General features: G+C 40.9%; 1 protein-coding gene across 1 annotated transcript in view; it reads left to right on the forward strand.

Annotated features, from left to right (window-relative positions):
• The window catches only part of NDST2 (N-deacetylase and N-sulfotransferase 2), a 108,991-nt gene that overhangs the window by 15,288 nt on the left and 71,473 nt on the right, over positions 1–22,230 (forward strand). Inside the window, exon 2 of the mRNA XM_082223576.1 lies at positions 5,097–5,176. The gene's annotated coding sequence lies outside the window, so the exon portion shown is untranslated. The remainder of the gene's footprint in view (positions 1–5,096; positions 5,177–22,230) is intronic.

A 22,230-nucleotide genomic window follows, 5' to 3' on the forward strand; every position in this document is an offset into this window, starting at 1 on the left:
TACTCCTGGGCTGGACTTTGTTTTCTTAAAATCCTTTGTACGACAACATTTTTAAAGTTTGTATCTGTTTCTGGACCAGGCATGTACAAAATTGACTTGGATTTCCATGCTCAGGCTGTGGTTTCTATTTTTGAAGACTACTGACGTGTGAATGTGGATCATGTAATAATTCATAAAGGCACATGCATTGCAGGCCTTGGACCAGATATTCCATGGTTGTTTCTAGGCTGTTAAGCAACTGTGCCCAACTAGGCCAGCCGTTGTCTCCTCCTACCTGGGAGAACCATGAAGGCTTCCATATGTAAGGCTGGAACTTTGCCTAGGCAACAAGAGTCTCCACTGTGTCTGACTCTTAGCTCATGATTCCTGGCATCTGATTCTTGGCACTGACTGTAGTTATTTTGCAGACGTTTAAGATTTAATGTAGTTATCACAGTCTGTACTTTTTGCGTTTTACTTCCCTCTGACCTCACTGCTTACATTTTCTTCCTCTCTTTCTATATACCTGCCAATTTAGGATAACACTTCATGCATGAGTGTGACTGTCAGACCATTGAGTCGCACAACTAGGTCGGACTCTGTAACATGGGTCGCAAAGAATATGGTTATCTATTTGCTTCAGGGTGTTAACATTGACATATAAATATGCCAATGTCTCGGGACCTAAAAAAAACCCTTTCTGTCTACTGAAATAAAATATTATATTCATTTTTCACATGGTCTAGTCCTTCCCCTGCCCACCCTTTAATATTCTGAAGAGGGTCTCTTATCTAGGCTTCAGAAAGTAGCTGGAAGTGGGGAGTCAGAAAAAGGCCCTCCTTTCCTTCCACTGTGCAGTTTTAATCTGAAATCTTAGGTGTACTACTGCGCCCAGAGCTCAGAAACTGCCTGCACCAGTGAAATTCCCTTTCGCAAAATGTGCCTAGAGCAATAGGAGTTTCGAACACTGATTTGAATGATGGTTTTAGGTTTAACTAGTTCATTGTAAGATCTGGGATTTATATGATGAGGTTTATAAACATAATCAAATAAGTGTATCCAAAAGGTGGACAGTGGGACATGAAAGCTTATGCCATAGCAGGCTTAAATGTCCCCTAAGACTTAAATATTTTTGCAACAACAAACTTATCACTACTACTCTGGAAATAATTCAGCTCCAGCGGCTGCTATTTGGCAACGGTCATATCCATGCTGATTGGGTTTTGTGTTCACTTGTGGTATGCATAGTACTGTGATGTGTCTGCCGCTGACTCTCTTAAATTGCTTGACTTTCTGACCTTTGGCAAGGGGATGGGAGGGAAATAATTTCTTCTTTCCTTTGTTGTCAGGATGTATATATACCTATTCAGGAAACCACTTCACACATCTGACAAAGTAGGGTCTTATCCTAGAACGTTTTGCACCACTCAGGGTAAATGAGCCATTTAATAGCAAAATTAGTTATCAGTGTACACAGAGAGTTTAATTCAATTCACAAATTTATATAATTGTATAATATCCATCGTGTCATTCTTTTGTGTGGATCTTACTAGTAATAACATGATGGTCACCATCACAAAAGAAGACATTTCATTAACTCATTATTTATTTGACCAATTTCATTCTGTGAACTCTTAATTGGAAATGAATTTTTATTGGCTACAAAGCATGTAATAATAATAATAAAATTTATTTATATCCCGCCCTCCCCAGCCGAAGCCGGGCTCAGGGCGGCTAACAATAAAACAGTACAAAAGTACAGCACAAACAACACTCTAAAATAATTCATTATAAAATTAATTTAATGTACTGCTATTGTGCCCCCATAAAAAAGTGGATTGCAAAAACTGTTTACTTAACAATAGTTTCATACCACTTAGTTATAAACGAAACCTCTAAGCGGTTTACAAAGGATAAAATGTGGATCGCAAGCACCATTTTTACTTTATTTTAAGGCATTGTGAATCAGACTGTTTAATTACAACACATGTGATAATAACATTTAGGAAATTTGCTGTAGCTTGATTCCATTATCTTCCAGCAAGATTTAATAATTCGAGCAAACGCTTCTGAAAATGATTATGTGTGTAAGAAGTAAGAGACACGATCTTGTATGTGTCCACAAGAAAATACATCATAATGATACTTTTTATGGCCCAGGGGAAACTTAATAAACAATAGATAATATAGTAAAGCATAATGCAGCAATGTGAAACCATGTTTTATAAAAGGAATAATAACCCATATGCCAGGATGAAATGGTTTAATACACATCTTTGTCTGTCCCCCCCCCCCAAGAAAACCTCCCTCATGTCAAAAGCTATTACCCACAAGGATATGATACACTGTGCTTCCATTGTATGAAACAGTCCCCACATCTTAGAAATATCTGTTCCATCAATGTAGCTAATGACATGAATCACCTCAAAGCGTATATCTAATTCATCAGGATGTAAGTTTCAGCATCCATGAAGATCATTTCTGGGCATTAAGTGTTCCACAGTTTGTAAAAGCCTATGCTTTTTGCCTTATGCATTTTGTCAGGGGCAGGCAGGAGTCGGGGGGGGGGGGAGGCAGAGGAGGCAGGGGAACAGGAGGATGAGTCAGGGGAAGGGGCCAGCAATCGGTGAGGTTCTGTGAAACAGATGCTGGGGTTGGTGGAAGAGGGGAGTCAATGGGGAGACCAGGAGCCAGAGTATGGGGCAGGGGAGAGGAAGCAGGAGAATAATTTGAAGGAGTCTCAAAGGCAGAAAACCCCTCCCTCTGGGTAAAAATGTCTGTACAACCTAAAAATTTGCTTCATTTTATTTTTATTACTTTGGAAAACCTGATATGTTTTTCAAGATTCTGTGCCATCTATCAAATGATGCGTGTGGAAACCTTGATAATCCCCCCCCCCCCCGTATTTCCTCCCCTGTAAGTTGTAAGCATTTGATCATATTCTTTCTTTGCATTTTTATATAATGGTGATACATTTGTGTGCCACATTTATCTCCTTCAGATAAACTCATCGGCCCTTCTTGAAATTGCTTTTGTTTCTTATAAGGAATCATTTGCTCGTTTTAAAACTTTACCCTAAGCTTCTTTGTTTCAGAAGAATGCTTGAGCGTTAACCTTCGTTCTATTGGGTAGGTTTTCTTGTTTTAAATCAGGCTTCCACCGGTATATTTCCCCATCCTTCAGATCTCTCAGGCAGTAATCCTATACATACTCACTTGTAAGTCTTGTTGAAGTCATTGAGATTGACTTCTGAGTAGACACACATGAGTTAGTGCACTGGAACAAGAAGCATAATTTCCATAAGGGATTGACTCATTGGTGAGTCTTTCCAGTTCCCTTCAGCAGTTTTCCAAGAAGCTGTAAAATCTTTTTACATGGATTATTAAATAAAAATTATTTTAAGTGGCTTCTGGCAGAGATCTGTTGATCTTTTGTAAAGTGTTTGGCATGCATTTTGTGCTATATAAATCATAATTATGTATGGGATTTTTGAGAAACACTTCAGTGGAATAGGAACTCAAAAACTGAAGAATTTCTGAGGTAGCATGCCAAATCTTTATTTGTGAAGCTGGTTTGAAGATAAAGGCTTTATCCTTGTGCACTTAATATTTAAACTACTGTTTCAGGTTTGGTTTTGTAAATCTGTAATATACTTGTTTAAGGTACTTTGTGTTACTGAATTCTCTGAGCGTCCATGTATTCTGTCTTCATTCACAGCTCTTAATATCTTAAGTGGTCTAAAGCAACTGTCTACAGTAAATTATAGTTGTAAAATATAAAGTTACACTTCTAGTGTTTTAAAAGGCAGTGTTCCCTTTGGTCATACCATCCTGGTATGGCTTGAGGGTGGTCAGTTGTCTGACTTTTAGAAATTTTACTAGAGAAGAGTGTATGAGGAGCATGTGCTCTAAATGTAACCCCAGCCCTCTATAGCTCCTCTAAGATCAGTCAGAGCTTTTGGGGGTCACCTCTGCTTTATAAAATCGAGCAGGGGAAATTAAGAATCCTGCTTGTCCCCTTTGCTCTTTATCCTTTTAATAGAGCCCCAAAACACATAATGGCTTCTCAGTACAGTATATGATGATTGCAGGATCTGGGTTGATTCATGTGGAGAGAAGAGGTCCTTGCTGTTAATTTCTGTACATGCCCCCTGGATTCAGTTTGTTCATCCTCCAAAATATTAATTGTATTGTGTATGATGTTGATATAGACTACTGTTTAGAACATAGAATACAGTGTCCCTGAGAAGGGGCTTCTTGAAACACAGCGGGCTTTAAAAAGAACTAATACTTTTTCAGACCATCATCGCAGGAGTGTGGTAAAATCAATTTTTAAAAGCTCTGGGGGGAAACACAAAGGTCTTTATCTGCTGCTGAAAACATGAGAGCTGGCACCAGATGAGCCTCACCAGGGAGAGTGATCCAGAGATGGAAGGCCATAGCCCCAAGGGCCCTTTTCTCAGTCTCTCCCCATTCATTCTTAGAAGATTGTAGCATCTGGAGAAGTGCTCTGACAATTATCTCAGTGCACGGGCCATTATAGGAGAAGATGCTCCTTCAGGGGCCTGTACCCCAAACCATACACCATTTACTTCAGAAATGGACTGGCAGCCTACAGGACACTGCACTCCACTGTGTTGTCAAGATAGTGCTCTGGCAGAGCACTCCTAATTATAGAAAGCCAGCATTGCTTCCCTATTCCAAACTTCATTCAGGAGAAAATTGTCTTGCAACACCCTTTTTGCCATCTAAGTTCCACCAGGCTGCTTAGGTCATGTGAGCAGAATGAAAAGGGTTGGGAACAGGTGTAAGTCTCTCCTTGCCTGGTCCTATGTCTACCTAACTCATGGAACACCCCTTGGGGGTGGATTTGTGTTGGCATAAGTTCTGTCCACTGAGCCCTACCCCAGATAGGTTGAGGGACTTATGCTTGTGTGGCCCTGCCTCGACCATTAAAACCAAAATCCACTCTGTTTTACTGGTTTTACTTGGGTTTGGACTGCACTGTAAGTTCTGTAATTTCAACCTTGAATCTCTGTGAAAGGAAACACCTATCTAGGCTGTAATTTTCCTGCTCTGTAACTATCTAATCCAAGTTGTCCTTTCTTCCCTCTTTAGCTGAAAGGAGTGACTTTGTTCTTCTTACAAATCGGCTTACGAATTTTGTTCTGGCTGCTAACCAAAGGGGTTGTTGGAAGGTGAGTGCTCAAAGTCCGTATGTTTGAAATATATTTACATTCCATTGAGTTGGGGAATGTTAGACCTGCCAATATCAGTTACCTCAGAGTGCAGATTAGATTTTGCCCACTGGAATATGAACTATCAGCTCATAGAATGTTAAGTGTGATCTGCCAAAGCACTGCAATATTTTTAGTCATTTTCCAGAAGCATGGAGAAGGAGAAGAGAGGATCTGAAAGGTACGGGCTTTTCAGCTGGTATCATGGAGAAGTGCGCTTCCGCTTCAGGGAGTGAAGTTGCCTTATCCCGAAAATGTATAAAAACTGCAACATTTCAGTGTTAATATGGTTGCTGCTAGAGTGGCAGACACCATGTGTTTAACACATACTAATAAGCACTTGGAAACAAAGCATTAACAGTTGGGGCAATTGACCATTCCAATGTGATGGTGTGACAGTAATGTGCTTTTGCAAATTGAAGAGATCTAGTTGTGAGATTGCAAACTGAGGGTGCCTTTTATGTTACCGTCGTATGCAATTGGCTTTTGAGCAATGATTTCCATAAAAGCCTGTTCGAACTGTAAGAACTGGGATGAAAACTGAAGGGGAATATGGGACATAACAGAACACAAGCTAACATGGAGGAAAACCTTTAAAAATTATATTCGTATATCTTAGCGCAACACATTTTGATCATAAATATCAAATCTCATTAGCTCAGTTCAGGCATCCTGCCACACCATGGTTAAGGAAGCTTACCACATGGCTGAGTATGATGTCTGGATTGACAAAGCACGAGTTGAGAAAACCGAAGTGATAGTTTTGAATAAGTTTGCAAACCATAGTTTGTGTATGATGTCTGATAAGAGGAAACCCTAATGGGGGGGGGGGGTCTAGTCCAACCCTCTGCAATTTAGGAATCTTTCACACAACATGGGGCTCAAAATCACAACTCTGAGGTTAAGAGTCTCCTGCTCTAAAGTTCTGTTTCTGTCTCTACAGCTGTGCTACATCATAGCCTTGAAGCCTTACAGAATATAGGAGCTCAAGTAAATAGTTCAGAACTTAGTATATAATAGCTCAGCTCTAGGATCAATCTAGGGGATTGGAGTGATGCTCCAAAAGCAGCTTTCCTTTAGGATTGGCCCCTCTGCTCAACAACTATTGAGTGGAGACAGTGATTTCTAACCTCCTTAGTGTGACATGGTGGTATATAGGTACTGCAGTGTGAAAGGAACATTAGAAATCATGACAGAAATGCTGTCATTATAATCAGTAAAACTTAAGCAGCAAATACCATGCCTGGATGAAGCCTAGCTGGAAGGGTGGGGGGATTCGGCAGCAGAAAATAATAGAAACCACCATTTCCTCCTTTTGTAGCAAGAATAAAACACAGGTCAGTTTGATATGGCTATCTTTTCTAGTTATCATATCATGGGACATGTAAAACAGTAACTGAAGAACAATTATCTTGCAGCGTTTTATCGCGTGAAATAGAAACCTACTCGTGAGGCTCCAAATAGATGTGATATTCTTTATCAGTCTTGTGACAATCATACCCCAAAATTGTTTTGCAGAGGTTACTTGTTTTATGTATGAAGCTGGTATGTTAGGGTTGTTCTATGTATCCTGCTTTTAACTTCTAAATCTAAGCTAAAGCCATATGGCCAACACTGTCCATGTAAATCTGTTTAGATGACATAAAATGGTTGATTTTTTTCCATTAACATTGAAAAGTGATGGTTTGTTCTTAGGTTTGTTTGGAGGAAGCATACTGCAAGCCCAGGTTTGGATGTAATGCTAAGCCAAACTATGGCTTAGCTATTGGCAGCATGGCAGAGAAGTGAAACAGCTGAAATTTTAGCAGTGTGCTCCAGCACTCTGTGGAGGTCACCTTTGAACCATGACTTAAAGCAGCAGTGGGGGACCTCTTGGTTACATGTCTAATTAGCCCCACCAGCCTCTCCTTTTCTCCTGCAAAGCCAAACCATACCTACCTGCCCTACACCCAAATCATATAGTGTTAGGTGTGGGGTAGATAAGATTGGGGCTGGGCCTGAAAGGGTGTAGACACCGCCACTCTTGCTGGTGCCTGCAAAGCCCCTTTCAAAGTGCTGTGGAAAACAGTGGGCAAAAAAGCAGGAAAAGACTGATAAAGCAAGAGGTTGTGGGAGATAACAGTCTGGCTTGCCATGCTGTGTGAACAAAGCCAATATGAATTATCCAGTCATTCCCCAATCCATCCCAATTTGCAGCCATTTTGAAAAAAGCTTTTTCATCCCATATTGGTGTTTTGATTCCTTATCAAGCAGCAAAATTCATTATATCAACACGCTAATGTATGCTTCCCTTATACAGATGCCAAGTTAGAGCATTTACTAAAAACCCTTGGTTCTTCAGCACTCAACTCCTTTGGTGTTTCAAATGTCAAAGATTTTAAATGTAGAATAAATCTACCAACTGGAGCAAGCATACAGTAGTTAGCTCCCTTTAAGACTCTCTGGAGTCAAGGAACTATAGTTGGTTTGGAGGGTGCAAAGTTATTGTGAACTATCATTTCTTTACATGTGTTTCTAGCACAGTGGGGTAACCCATCAGCAACTGAAAGTAGTACCATCTTTTTGTGGTATTCATTCCTCATCTGTATGCGTTTGCTCCCTTTTTGGAATACTTATTGTTTTGCGTTCTTATTCCTTTCCGATTTTTTTTTGCTTTTTGATCAAATACAGGTGGAACACAAAGACAAACCACTGCTTCTTCCATTCCATTTCTCTGCTCCAAATTGCTTCCTCCCAGTTTCATCAGAAGACGTAGCTTTTGTTATGCATAACTGTGTGCAACATATAGCAAGCGCCTTCTAAATTAGGAGTTACGCAACTGGAAAATTGTGCAAGCTGGACAAATTTAGTATTGAATTAGCATACAGTTTTGACTTATAGATTTTGCTAAGGACATTGACTGTTGAAGGAAAGGAAGTTAGGAATATGTTGGCAATTTGGATATTTGCTGTATGAGGGACAAAGACATGTGAACAAGTTATCATAGGGTGGCTACAGGGCATGGATATTGCAACTAGAAGAAAAATGTGTTTAGAATTTATCATGGATTTTGTTGCTAGAATCACAAACACCTCAAACTGAGGGACTTATCACACATTACATTTCTTAGGTATACCCCCCAAGAGAGTGAACTGCGACAAACATGTATCATACAGGTACCATACGTTTATCATAAATATACCACACATTTCTGGTATGCTTATACTCTATCAAACCCAGATCTGTTGTATTGCAATATGCAAAAGGCCTGAATTCTGAAATCAGATGGCTAAAAGTTCTGTCAGCTTTTATATATATCCTAATTTCTAGTTTGATATATTTTTTTTTCATTTTCTTTCGCTCGTATGCCACATCAACCTGAAAGCAGAGCAGATATGGCTTGTAACTCGCTATCTTATGGTATCTACCCACACTTCTCACCAGTATTTGTCTTATTAATCTTGGAAACTCAAACTGGTCAGTACATCTAATACATCACCTCTCAAACCATTTGACAAAGGAAGGAGAAAACAGTTATTTCTTCCACCCTGCACATAATCATGTGGACAGATTTATTCGTTTCAACTTGTGGTTTCCTTTGTGAGATATTCTAGAATGATAAAACCATGCCTTGATCTCTGTATTATTGTGGCCCACAATCTAGCACATGCTTACTTGAGAATAAGTCTTGTCGAGTTCAGTGGGACATACTTCAGAAAAAACATGAGTAGAATTGATTTGTTAAGCTGTACGTAGTTCTGCACATGCATACTGGGACATAAATACCATTGAACATAGTGACACATAGTAAATAAGAATATCCTGTAGAACCTTTATTTTTTCTCTGCTGGCTTAATTATCATCAGCATTCACAAATTCTTGCCAAGCAGTTTTAAAATACTCTCTCTGTGTGTGTATTTTCCTTTGATTTTTATTTTATTTTACTCTTTTATTTTCAAAACCTCAACACTTCTTTACACCTGGGGGGGGGGGATTCCTACATATAAGGATGTAGGAAACTTGTTGGGGTCATTTAACACAGCCATCTGAGGTTGGTACCATATCTACTACTGTGGGCAAGAAACCCGTAAGAGAAATGGAGTGGCCCTCATAGTCAACAAAAGAGTGGCGAAAGCTGTACTGGGATACAGTCTCAAAAATGATAGAATGATCTCGATACGAATCCAAGGCAGACCTTTTAACATCACAGTAATCCAAGTTTATGCACCAACTACTGGTGCTGAAGAAACTGAAATTGACCAGTTCTATGAAGACTTACAAAACCTTATCGAAGTGACACCAAAGAAGGATGTTCTGCTCATTATAGGGGATTGGAATGCTAAAGTAGGGAATCAAGAGATAAAAGGAACAACTGGCAAGTTTGGCCTTGGAGATCAAAACGAAGCAGGGCAAAGGCTAATAGAGTTCTGTCAAGAGAACAAGCTGGTCATCACAAACACGCTTTTCCAACAACACAAGAGACGACTCTACACATGGACATCCCCAGATGGGCAACATCGAAATCAGATTGATTATATTCTCTGCAGCCAAAGATGGAGAAGCTCTATACAGTCAGCAAAAACAAGACCTGGAGCTGACTGTGGCTCAGATCATCAGCTCCTTATAGCAAAATTCAAGCTTAAACTGAAGAAAGTAGGAAAAACCACTGGACAGGTAAGATACAATCTAAACCAAATCCCTTATGAATACACAGTGGAAGTGAGGAACAGGTTTAAGGATTTAGATTTGCTGGACAGAGTGCCTGAAGAACTATGGATGGAGGCTCGCAACATAATACAGGAGGCAGCAACTAAAACCATCCCAATGAAAAAGAAATGCAAGAAAGCAAAGTGGCTGTCCAACGAGGCCTTACAAATAGCGGAGGAGAGAAGGCAAGCAAAATGCGAGGGAGATAGTGAAAGATACAGGAAATTGAATGCAGATTTCCAAAGAACAGCAAGGAGAGACAAGAAGGCCTTCTTAAACGAGCAATGCAAAGAAATAGAGGAAAGCAACAGAATGGGAAGAACCAGAGATCTGTTCAAGAAAATCGGAAATATGAAAGGAACATTTCGTACAAAGATTACCATAATAAAGGACAAAAGTGGTAAAGATCTAACTGAAGCAGAAGACATCAAGAAGAGGTGGCAAGAATACACAGAGGAATTATACCAGAAAGATATGGATGTCTCGTACACCCCAGGTAGTGTGGTTGCTGACCTTGAGCCAGACATCCTGGAGAGTGAAGTCAAATGGGCCTTAGAAAGCACTGCAAATAACAAGGCCAGTGGAAGTGATGGTATTCCAGCTGAACTGTTTAAAATTTTAAAAGATGATTCTGTTAAGGTGCTACACTCAATATGCCAGCAAGTTTGGAAAACTCAGCAGTGGCCAGAGGATTGGAGAAGATCAGTCTACATCCCAATCCCAAAGAAAGGCAGTGCCAAAGAATGCTCCAACTACCGCACAATTTCACTCATTTCACATGCTAGCAAGGTTATGCTTAAAATTCTACAAGGAAGGCTCAAGCAGTATGTGGACCGAGAACTCCCAGAAGTGCAAGCTGGATTTAGAAGAGGCAGAGGAACCAGAGACCAAATTGCAAACATGCGCTGGATTATGGAGAAAGCTAGAGAGTTCCAGAAAGACATCTACTTCTGCTTCATTGACTATGCAAAAGCCTTTGACTGTGTTGACCACAGCAAACTATGGCAAGTTCTTAAAGAAATGGGAGTGCCTGATCACCTCATCTGTCTCCTGCGAAATCTCTATGTGGGACAAGAAGCTACAGTTAGAACTGGATATGGGACAACTGATTGGTTCCAAATTGGGAAAGGAGTACGGCAAGGCTGTATATTGTCTCCCTGCTTATTTAACTTATATGCGGAATTCATCATGCGAAAGGCTGGGCTGGATGAATCCCAAGCCGGAATTAAGATTGCCGGAAGAAATATCAACAACCTCAGATATGCAGATGACACAACCTTGATGGCAGAAAGTGAAGAGGAATTAAAGAACCTTTTAATGAGGGTGAAAGAGGAGAGCGCAAAATATGGTCTGAAGCTCAACATCAAAAAAACGAAGATCATGGCCACTGGGCCCATCACCTCCTGGCAAATAGATGGGGAAGAAATGGAGGCAGTGAGAGATTTTACTTTCTTGGGCTCCATGATCAGTGCAGATGGTGACAGCAGTCACGAAATTAAAAGACGCCTGCTCCTTGGGAGAAAGGCGATGGCAAGCCTAGACAACATCTTAAAAAGCAGAGACATCACCTTGCCAACAAAGGTCCGTATAGTAAAAGCCATGGTTTTCCCAGTAGTGATGTATGGAAGTGAGAGCTGGACCATAAAGAAGGCTGATCGCCGAAGAATTGATGCTTTTGAATTATGGTGCTGGAGGAGACTCTTGAGAGTCCCATGGACTGCAAGAAGATCAAACCTCTCCATTCTGAAGGAAATCAGCCCTGAGTGCTCACTGGAAGGACAGATCGTGAAGCTGAGGCTCCAATACTTTGGCCACCTCATGAGAAGAGAGGACTCCCTGGAAAAGACCCTGATGTTGGGAAAGATGGAGGGCACAAGGAGAAGGGGACGACAGAGAATGAGATGGTTGGATGGTGTTCTTGAAGCTACTAGCATGAGTTTGATCAAACTGCGGGAGGCAGTGGAGGACAGAAGTGCCTGGCGTGCTCTGGTCCATGGGGTCACGAAGAGTCGGACACGACTAAACGACTAAACAACAACAACAACAACAACATCTGAGGTTGGTATTGCAGGGATTTTTATATCTTACGATGTTAACAGTCTCTGCTTATGTAGTGTGAGTTAAAGGTTCTGGTTTTTAAGCTCCTCTGTTAATTACTCGTAAAGGTTATGTGGTCTGGCATTCCTATACACAGGAGTGCCTGAGTGCTATGTTGAACAAGACATGGGAGCCTTTTGCTATTCAGACTTCTTCCTCTCCTTCGTTGTGAACAACGTGAAACTATGAGATGTTTCCGTGTGGCCTTTCCAAAACAAAGAGAGGGTTCGATTTGTATCAACCGGCAGAAAAATAGTCTCCCTCCTTGGGCTTGCATATAAGATCGCCATGAAGACTTGGATCATAAAATATTTTTCCCGCAACCTCCATGTTGCTTTTTAAGCGCCCTTTTTAAAAGAACGTGTTCCCTTCCCTGAAAAGATTTTTGTAACAAGTTAGTGGTGCATATAACAAAAGACCCATGTGATCTACTCACATCAGATGGAATGTGCAGAAGAGGCAGTATCCAGTGGAAGCTTAAATGGATGATTATGGTAACAGACTGCTTGCCTTGGGGGCAGTATTCAAGTGACATGGCCGTTGCGCATTCTTCCATTTCATCTGAGTCCTGAGAGTGGAGGCTGAATAGTGAGGGTGGGATGGAATTAAAAATCTCATTCCCTGCAGTTTCATTATATATTAAATCCCTCTTTTAAAAAACAAGGTGGTGTTCGAAATGATAGAATAAATTCCGTCACAGTGTGCATTCAGTGAATTGATTAGATATAAATTATTTGAAGAAAAGTCTGATTAATTTTTTGTGCTCAAGGTGCTTCTCTAGATCAGCGTGAGCCAGTGCTTTTATTAGCATACTGTTTAGGCATCCAGCTTTTTCTTAATCTTCCCTTCCCTTCCCAGGCTCCCAAAATATCAATTTTATGAGGTTTAATTTTAGCTGTTTACATGTTTTAGGTTGACCAGCGTTTCATATCTGCATTACTGGTCCCAAGATAATAATAATAATAAAATTTTATTTATATCCCGCCCTCCCCAGCCGAAGCCGGGCTCAGAGCGGCTAACAACAGTAAAATAATACAACATTGTAAAATCAATTCATTATAAAACCAGTTCAAATCAAATTGATGGCAACCATTGGGCTAGAGTTCTGTGAAGAATTACCAGAGGAGGGGGTCAGGCTGTGCCTTTGCCAAAGGCCTGGTGGAACAGCTCTGTCTTGCAGGCCCTGAGGAAAGATGTCAAGTCCCGCAGGGCCCTAGTCTCTTGTGACAGAGCGTTCCACCAGATCGGAGCCACAGCCGAAAAAGCCCTGGCTCTGGTTGAGGGCAACACAAGGCCTATTCAGGCATGCTAAACTTGTATACAGTGGTAGCTCGGGTTAAGTACTTAATTCGTTCCAGAGGTCTGTTCCTTACCTGAAACTGTTCTTTACCTGAAGCACCACTTTAGCTAATGGGGCCTCCTGCTGCCGCCGCGCCACCGGAGCACGATTTCTGTTCTCATCCTGAAGCAAAGTTCTTAACCCAAGGTACTATTTCTGGGTGAGCGGAGTCTGTAACCTGAAGCGTCTTACCTGAAGCGTATGTAACCTGAGGTACCACTGTATTTGGCCCAGGCCCCTGACCACCACATGTTAAGTGGGAAGGTTTGAAGGGAGGATGTAAGCAGCCAAATGTACTTACTGTCCTTCAGACCTCCTTGGTCAATTTAGGAAGGTCAGGGATGGAGAAGAGAAGAAATGTAATGTTCCGTTCAAACCTGTAGAATACGAAAACAGTTTGTGTAGTAATGCGACTGCACAGTGTTTTTAAGTTTTAAATTGCTTAGACTTGCAAATACGGATTAGAATTACTCAGTGAGTACCTGCTTTAATTTCAAAATCCATATTCTGTGTTGTACCATAACCAGTTATTAATGTGATTCTCTATGTTTGGTAAATGTTTAGGGTTGTCTGATAACCATGACCTGAATAATAACAACAACAACAATAATAATTTTTAAAAACCATTAGGAAATTTTGAAAGAGAATCATTTGCATTGCTTAATTGAACTCTGTTTTTACAAAAATCTCATTGTGTGGACAAGGCTATACAGAGCCATGGTGCAATACCTCTAGAATGAGTAAAACTGAATCGGAGTCCCATTATAAAGGAGTTTGGGCTACAGAAAGGGAACTTTTGAGATGCTGAGAGGGAAAGGACTCTGACAGAAGTTCTGAATAGAGTGTGCTATTGGCTGCTGCAGCCTGAATTCACTGTATTTTTATTTCCTCAGTATGGTTATTGTGCATTAATCTTATCCCTTAAGAAACTCAGTAGCTTTGTAGGGTTAGGGTGTTAATTTGGGCACAATCAGGGTGAAATAAGTATTTGTATAGTGACTGTTCAACTTTTAATGTACAAGAGGAGGATGGCCAGGGGTCAAAATGTTATTATAAACTAAATTGCATGTGGTTCTTTCTAATGTGGGTCAGGTGAAGTCTGGCTTTTCAGTATTTAGTGTCTGCTTTACCTTCAGTTACGTTTTCTGGTTTTTGAGAGCTCATTGCATCAGATAACGTTGAGCCAAGTTCAAGAGGAAATGAATGTGCAACCTGATTTTCAGGCAGAGGGACACCTGTAGCTCTTTCATTGTAAGATAAATTTGGTTTATGCCTGTTGGCTGTCATGGCAGAATGAGTAACTTTGCTGAAAATGGACAAAATTTAGTTGAAGCTAGCAAAGATATTACCCTGCTGTTACTGAAAGCTGAGTATTATAATGAATTCTTTAATCCTTTTAATAGTAAAGGATTTCAGTGCCCGAGTCAATGTTTTTTATTTGCCAAAGCATTTTAAATTACTGTATTTTTAGCTGGCTGAATACTTTTATTCCTCTCAGTTTTATTCTGTTTTCATTTAAGGTTTTATCTTAGAATCATAGAATCGTAGAGTTGGAAGGAACTACGAGGATTATCTAATCCAGCCCCTTGCAGTGCAGGAATCGGTTGTGCAATGTGAGGCTCACGACCCTGACTAAGACGCCCATAGTTTTATGCTCTTCCAACTGAGCTATCCCAGATCATACGCTACTATAGTATTGCAGGTGTCAAATTTTATGTGTATACTGCTCAAACTCTTGGATGAAGGTATGGTTTATGAAATAGATACATTTCTGTATGCCGATCCTCAAGAGAGCATGAAGCAGTTGATAGCAGTTGCTCCTTCAGTGGCAAATGGGACAGCTTGCTTTCCATTAGCAGTACTTAGAGCAGGAAATTACTTTGTTTTCTGCACCCTGAGGGGAAAGTGCTTTTGCCTGAATCCCAGGAAATTCTGCCACCCGGAAGAAAGAGGTGGAAGCTGAAAGAGACCTTTTATTTTTCCTTCCTTGTAAGCTGAAGGCATGGGCTGGGGTTTTGGAATGCTCCCATCCTTTTCTTAATGCCTCTTTCCCCCAGACCAGCTCAACGTGCCTCTTTTTGCGTTCTTCCCATCTTCCTTCCATCTCCAGTTACCATGGAGAATGAAATGCCGGCTCCATTCAAGCAGTTTGCTGAATAGGTTTTGAGGTTGATGGATGGTGAGAATCTCTTATCCCTCCACCTCCCTCCTTTTCCAAACACCGCCCCTGCCTGGTTCTTGACATTTCACTTGCCAGAGAATGGTTGTCAGTGAGAGCGCTCTGAAAGAGAAGCTGGCAGTGTCCTGCTGAGATGCTCTTTCAGTTTCGTGGATGAGATCAGCAGCCGTGAGAAGGTCTTGGGGACTTAGCTGCAAAGCTGGCTGAAGCATGAATGCTCACTTGCCTATTTGTTCCTTCCACTGCCCATCCACATTTTCCAGAACACCCAGAGAAAGCAATACCTTCCTGCATTTGTTGTGGCTCTGTCTCTGGAGATGATACAACCTAGGACAGTTAAAGGAAAAGGTAAGCAATTCTTTATTCAAATGTCATGAGTACGTTTAATTTCTTGTGAATTGGCTCTGCTTTCTTACCCTACCGCACTGATGAAGCCGTATTAGTGCATCTGTCGTTAAACAGCATATGTCTTAGTTCCAAGCACTTTACATGATATTAATTATGTGGTGTTTGAAATACTCGTATCAGGGAACTTTAACTTGCTCTTCCTGCTGTGTGGCTTAGGGTCTTAGTAGGAGCATATAGCAATCTTTCACCCCCAACATGAATTTCTGATCGGTTTGTGTAGCTCTGTTATCACTTGTGATCGAATGGAAACCAATATAAAGCTCAGTAGTGTGGTGTTAACTTTGTGGTGCTTTTGAGCATAGCCATAGGTCAATAATTGAAACCATACTGAGTTTTCATTCCAGCTAAGATCTCAAGGGAAATTCTTTGGAAAGGTACGTAGTTGATATTCATTATCTACTTAGATCACGTTTGTTAGTATCTGCCTCTCCTCCTGTTCCATCCCAGATGTGAAGTGTGCAAGGATTTTTATTTCAAGTCAATATAAATTCATATTTTTCCTGTACTAAGGGATGATAGGTGCTATATCACCACCAAGACTTTTTCATCAGTTCCTCGGAGTTTTGATTCTCACTGAGCTTGCAAGTTTTGCTTGAATGTTGCATTGTTGGCTTCCTGCTGGGGGAAGCAAGAATGTTTTCTGTCATGCTTCCAGTGTTGTTAATTCAGTAATGCATCTACCTCTTGGGAATCAGGGGATTTTTAAAATTGTGTGGGTGTGTGATCTGAACAAACAGAGCATATTTGGAGTTCCAGAGGGATTCTTCCCATATACCCAATGTGAATTATCCTTTCGAAAGGATTATGACCATGCTAGTCAGATATTGAACTGACTGAAAAATCTTCAGTCACCACCAGCTTCTCTGTATGTGCAGTCACTTCTGTCTGGAGAAGCTGTTTCTCCATTTCCCATCTCATTTTATTTGTTGGCTCTTTCTTTAAGTTCACTTGTTTCTGATATAGGGATATTTTAAAGTAAACATACTTTTGTCTTTCTGATTCTAAGCTTACCTTTTTATTGCAATGTACAGATGCTGCTTTAATATCCCCATTTTGGCTCTGATTCTTTTTTAAATATCTGGATGCTTCCTTCTGTTAAAGTCACCCAGATTTAAACATTTTCCATTACCTACTAATTTGCAAAAATAGCTCTCGCTCACTGGTTTAAAATTTAGTGCCATTGGAACAATATCCAGAATGTATTTGTCTACTGCAACAAAAAACCAAGAGATTCATCCTTCCTTGTTTTTACTTAAAATCTACCATTTAATCTCACAAATAATTCTTGTTCGTGGAATGTATTAATGAAGTTGCAAACTGCATTCATAAACTGCTCTGCTTTCCCTTTCCATATACAGTGGTGCCCCGCAAAACGAATGCCTTGCAAGATGGAAAACCCGCTAGACGAAAGGGTTTTCCGTTTTTGAGCTGCTTCGCAAGACGAATTTCCCTATGGGCTTGCTTCGCAAGACGAAAACGTCTTGCGAGTGTTCCGATTTTTTTCCGCTTTCCCCCCCTTTTCCTAAGCCACTAAGCCGCTAATAGCCTTTTAGCCGCTAAGCCTTTAATAGCCGCTAAACCGCTAATAGCGCTAAGCCGCTAATAGGGTTGCTTCGCAAGACGAAAAAACCGCTAGACGAAGAGACTCGCGGAATGGATTATTTTCGTCTTGCGAGGCACCACTGTAGTTTCCCCAGTCAATATCCCTGTCTCATGTTGTGTGTTGACTGGCATTGCGATTCACTGTGGTAGACTTGAGTTGAAGAGCCTCCCATTCCAGTAGTCAGTGTTTCCATGAATGAAGCACAATCTCCATTATTGTGGAAAGGAAACATTTGTTTACCTTTATCATTATATTATAAACATTATATACTATATATTCAGCAACAAAAATAAACATATACTTTATTCAAGATAGCGTATACTTCCTAATTTACAGTCTGCTTTGCTCCTTGTATTGTACATACTTTTGCTGTAAATTAATTTGAAAAAAGTGGTTATTGGACTGTGTGTGTGTGTGTGTGTGTTACACACACACACTATTTTGGGCATTTCCAAGAATTTTGAACAGAAGACATATGCACATACACAATATTTCACACGTTTCAAAACTGCTCGCTTTTAAAAGAGATTTGCAATGCAGCCTGGGGGCTGTGTCAAGAAACGCAGGTCCAAAACTTTGCTGTGAATGTGCAGAATTAGTTGTACTCTTGTTTGAATGCAGGCTATAATCTTTGACTCACCTATGTAGGATTTGTTGGGGGGGGGGGGGTTGAAAAAAAAGCCGAACAGTCATCCTTTTCACAGCAAGGAGTGTTTGGGGAAATAACCCCTTTCCCACATGCTCCAGCCCTTCTCTTACAGACTCCTCTATTACTGTTATTATTTTCAGTCCTGCTTCTGTCAATGAAGAGCAAGTATGGAGGTGAGAAGACTCTTCCTCCTTCCCTACATAGCAACAATGACAGCATTTAATTCAATTAAATATGAAGGCTTCCTGTCTTCTAATAACACACATTTAATCAAGTGTAAGTAAACCACAAATGTCCATGGCTGAAGTGCATTATTTGGTATAGAATTCTGGACCCTGAGAATCTCACTTTAAAAATAAATAAATAAAATCTGATTTTCAAATTTGGCATCACTCTGAAAAATTAAATAGTAGGGGGAATTGAGTATCCTGGGGGGAGTGCATGGCTGGCTGAAAACAGCCCTGAATAGGAAAGCTGCTAGCAGGTGAGGATATAATGCAATATTTTCCTGCAGGTCCCACATATGTGCAGGTATAGGCACCTAAAAATTATGTTAGGGGAGCTTCTCTTATGGAAAGCAACATTCTCAGTTGAATTTTCACATTCCCGCCTCGTTTGTGATTGCCACAGCTGGTATGACTTGTATGTAGCCTTTGGCTTTGCTTCCCTCTGCAAAAAGCCAATCCATGCTTTGACGTGGAAAATGCTTCAGAAATTCCAATCCATGTGGTTTTAGTAATGGGGGGCTCCTAGCAATTGCCTCAAACATAGCTATAGGATAAAATAGTCCTCAACACATGTATGTACAGTACAATCATATACATGTCTCTTTAGAAGTAACTGCCACTGGGTTCATGAAAGTGAGTATATATGATTGCAGTCTAACCTCCCAAATTAAGTTTAGCTTTATTTCTGTATTCAAAGCATTCTGAATTAAACCAGGGCAGGGAGATGGAACAGATTATTTTCAAGGACTTTCCAATTATGCCATCCTAGGATTAGGATTGTGTATTGTTCCAGTTAATTAGTATTCACTGCCGTAAATCAGTTCTTCCCTTCTGAGTCCTAATACAACATTCTTTAAAATACGTCCATTCATTTTTCTTCACCAGCAGCTTTTGAATGGGTAAGCAAAGAATGATTTCAATAGTTATGAACACTAAAAAAAATGTGTTTGTTAAAAACAAATTGTTCACCCATTCCTTACCCATCTATAGATTTTTCAAATGAGCTTCAAAATTAGAATCCTTCTGATGGAAATTCTTCAGCTTGCAGATTTTCCTTTCCGCACCCATCTCTCTCCTACATTTCTGAACGCAGTTCCCCATCAGTTCACCAACTGTAGCCTGCCAGGTAGCTGACAGTCTCCCTGCTGTTGCAGCTGTTGGCAGGCAGCAGTATCAGGTGGTTTACTGAGCCTGTGTCATTCAAGGCTAGTGAACTGCATTCAGTTTGGTTGGTCAGATGTTGTTCAGACCGGCTGGAGGGACTGCTGTTGGCAAAATAGAGGTCAGGTTGACTTGATTTCCCATAAGGAACATATGCTGTTAGGGTTGAATTGATCATATCATCAAGAAAAAAAACCACACAGGGTTGTATTCAGTGTACTCCTAAGGAGAACGTTCTGTAAGCACGAGGATTTCTCATTGCTCAACAGGACTCCCCCCTCTTTTCCCTCTGACACACCAAACTCTGTTATGGGTTCTTCCCCCAACCATCCGGAACAGTTATGGGTACAGTGCTGGAGGAGAGAGAGAGAGAAGGTCCCCTGTTGCACTAGCAGTAATTATTCCACTCGTGCAATTCCTTAGTTGAATACCAACCACAAAGTTTTCCATAAGACTTTCATAATGAGAAGAGCTGCCATATGGAAATATTAAGGGTTTGCACTACCAAATCCTGGGCATTTCAAGCATGCAGCTTCTCTCTTAGTGGAACAGATCTCACATCTTCAAATCAATACTGTAAACTGTACCAAACTCAGGAAGGGACATTCTCTCTCCTTCCACCACACTGTTTTTGTACCATTTTAGCTGTTGCATTATTTCTGTAAGCGTGAACTTTCAGAGTACTTGGCAGTGTCAAAGCTTTGTAAGTGTTTCACACATGTTCTTGACATGAAAATAGGATCTGGATACTACTATTTCTAAAGGGACGTGGGTGGCGCTGTGGGTAAAACCTCAGTGCCTAGGACTTGCTGATCATAAGGTCGGCGGTTCGAATCCCCGCGGCGGGGTGAGCTCCCGTCGTTCTGTCCCAGCTCCTGCCCACCTAGCAGTTCGAAAGCACCCCTAAGTACAAGTAGATAAATAGGGACCGCTTTATAGCGGGAAGGTAAATGGTGTTTCCGTGTGCGACACTGGTGCTGGCTTGCCAGTTGCAGCTTCGTCACGCTGGTCACGTGACCCAGAAGTGTCTTCGGACGGCGCCGGCTCCCGGCCTCTTAAGCAAGATGAGCGCGCAACCCTAGAGTCGGTCACGACTGGCCCGTACGGGCAGGGGTACCTTTACCTTTACCTTACTACTATTTCTAAAATATGAATACCGTACACTTTCCCCCCCTTTTTTTCTTTTGCAAAAAGTGTGGCGGTGTGGGAATGGAGGATAAGTGATCTTGCTTGGGATTCAAGGGTGCACTAAAGGCAGAAAGTATTCTGTCAGCATACTGTACTGTGTAGTCTAGATAGGAAAACCTATATCTTGAAAGTTACAAATCTCTGTAGCATCCTTTTTAATAGCTGCTACTCTGCATATAGAAGGTACGCGGGTGGCGCTGTGGGTTAAACCACAGAGCCTAGGACTTGCCGATCAGAAGGTCGCAGTTCGAATCCCTGCGACAGGGTGAGCACCCATTGCTCGGTCCCTGCCCCAGCCAAGCTAGCAGTTCGAAAGCACGTCAAAGTGCAAGTAGATAAGTAGGTACCACTCCGGCGGGAATGTAAATCTTTCCGTGCATTGCTCTGGTTCGCCAGAAGTGGCTTAGTCATGCTGGCCACATGACCCGGGAGCTGTACGCCAGCTCCCTCGGCCAGTAAAGCGAGATGAGCGCCGCAACCCCAGAGTCGGTCACGACTGGACCTAATGGTCGGGGTCCCTTTACCTTTTCACTCTGCATATAGTTTTAGATGTATATTCAGAAGTTCTGGTGCTTATATGTCAAAAGAACTTTACTTTGCGGGCAAACTTTTATTATTTCCCCATATATCTTTGAAAATACATGCTTTGCAATTTAAGACTAACATTTAATATCTTCCAATCATACACTTGTTGAACCCTTTTGTATTTTTGTTACATTTTTAAAATAAAATATATGAATTGTTTTCTTTAAATAAAACACTGAGTAGTTGGCTGTAAAGTACTTGAATGTGACGATTGTATACTAGAAGAGTGTCTAATTCAGCATAAGATACTAGCCATGCAACCTGTATTTTTTCACAACAACAATTCATTTAATACCTTTACCAAACATTTCCATTGTTGTTAATCATAAACTGTTCATTCTTGCATCTCAAGAGTCATTGATGGGAATCTATCTTTCGTTCTCTGGAAACATTGGACTGAATTACATGGATATAATTAAAACACAAGATGGAGAATATGAGAACTGAAAATGAAGCTAGATTTATGAAGCTGTTTCTGAATTCGAATAAGTGTGGGTGTTTGGCTTGTTTTCCCGTTAATACTAAGTGTTCTGCACATGTTTAAGAGCTGCTTTAGCTGAGTTTAGCAGCATGGCAGTGCCTCAGAAGCAGAGGTGCCAGCCGGATTTTCTAGACCTAGTTCATTGTGTATGAATTGGAACCTCTAACCCATTCACAAAAGAGGACATACATGTGCGTCTTCATTGTGTCCAATGCAGATTTGTCTCTTCTTTTGAGGGTAAGTGGATGGTTGACAGGCCTCCTGTAATTTTATTCCCATTCTGGAAAAAGGCATATAACTGTCGTGGTTACCACAAAGTACCATTTCACAGAAGAAAAACTGGTGATGCTCAGAGACTCTCCAAAACAGGGTGCAAAACATCTACAACCTTTTCTAAAGTACAGGGGGTAAG

Source organism: Podarcis vaucheri (assembly GCF_965113315.1).
Source record: "Podarcis vaucheri genome assembly, chromosome: 5".
NCBI classification, from domain to species: domain Eukaryota; kingdom Metazoa; phylum Chordata; class Lepidosauria; order Squamata; family Lacertidae; genus Podarcis; species Podarcis vaucheri.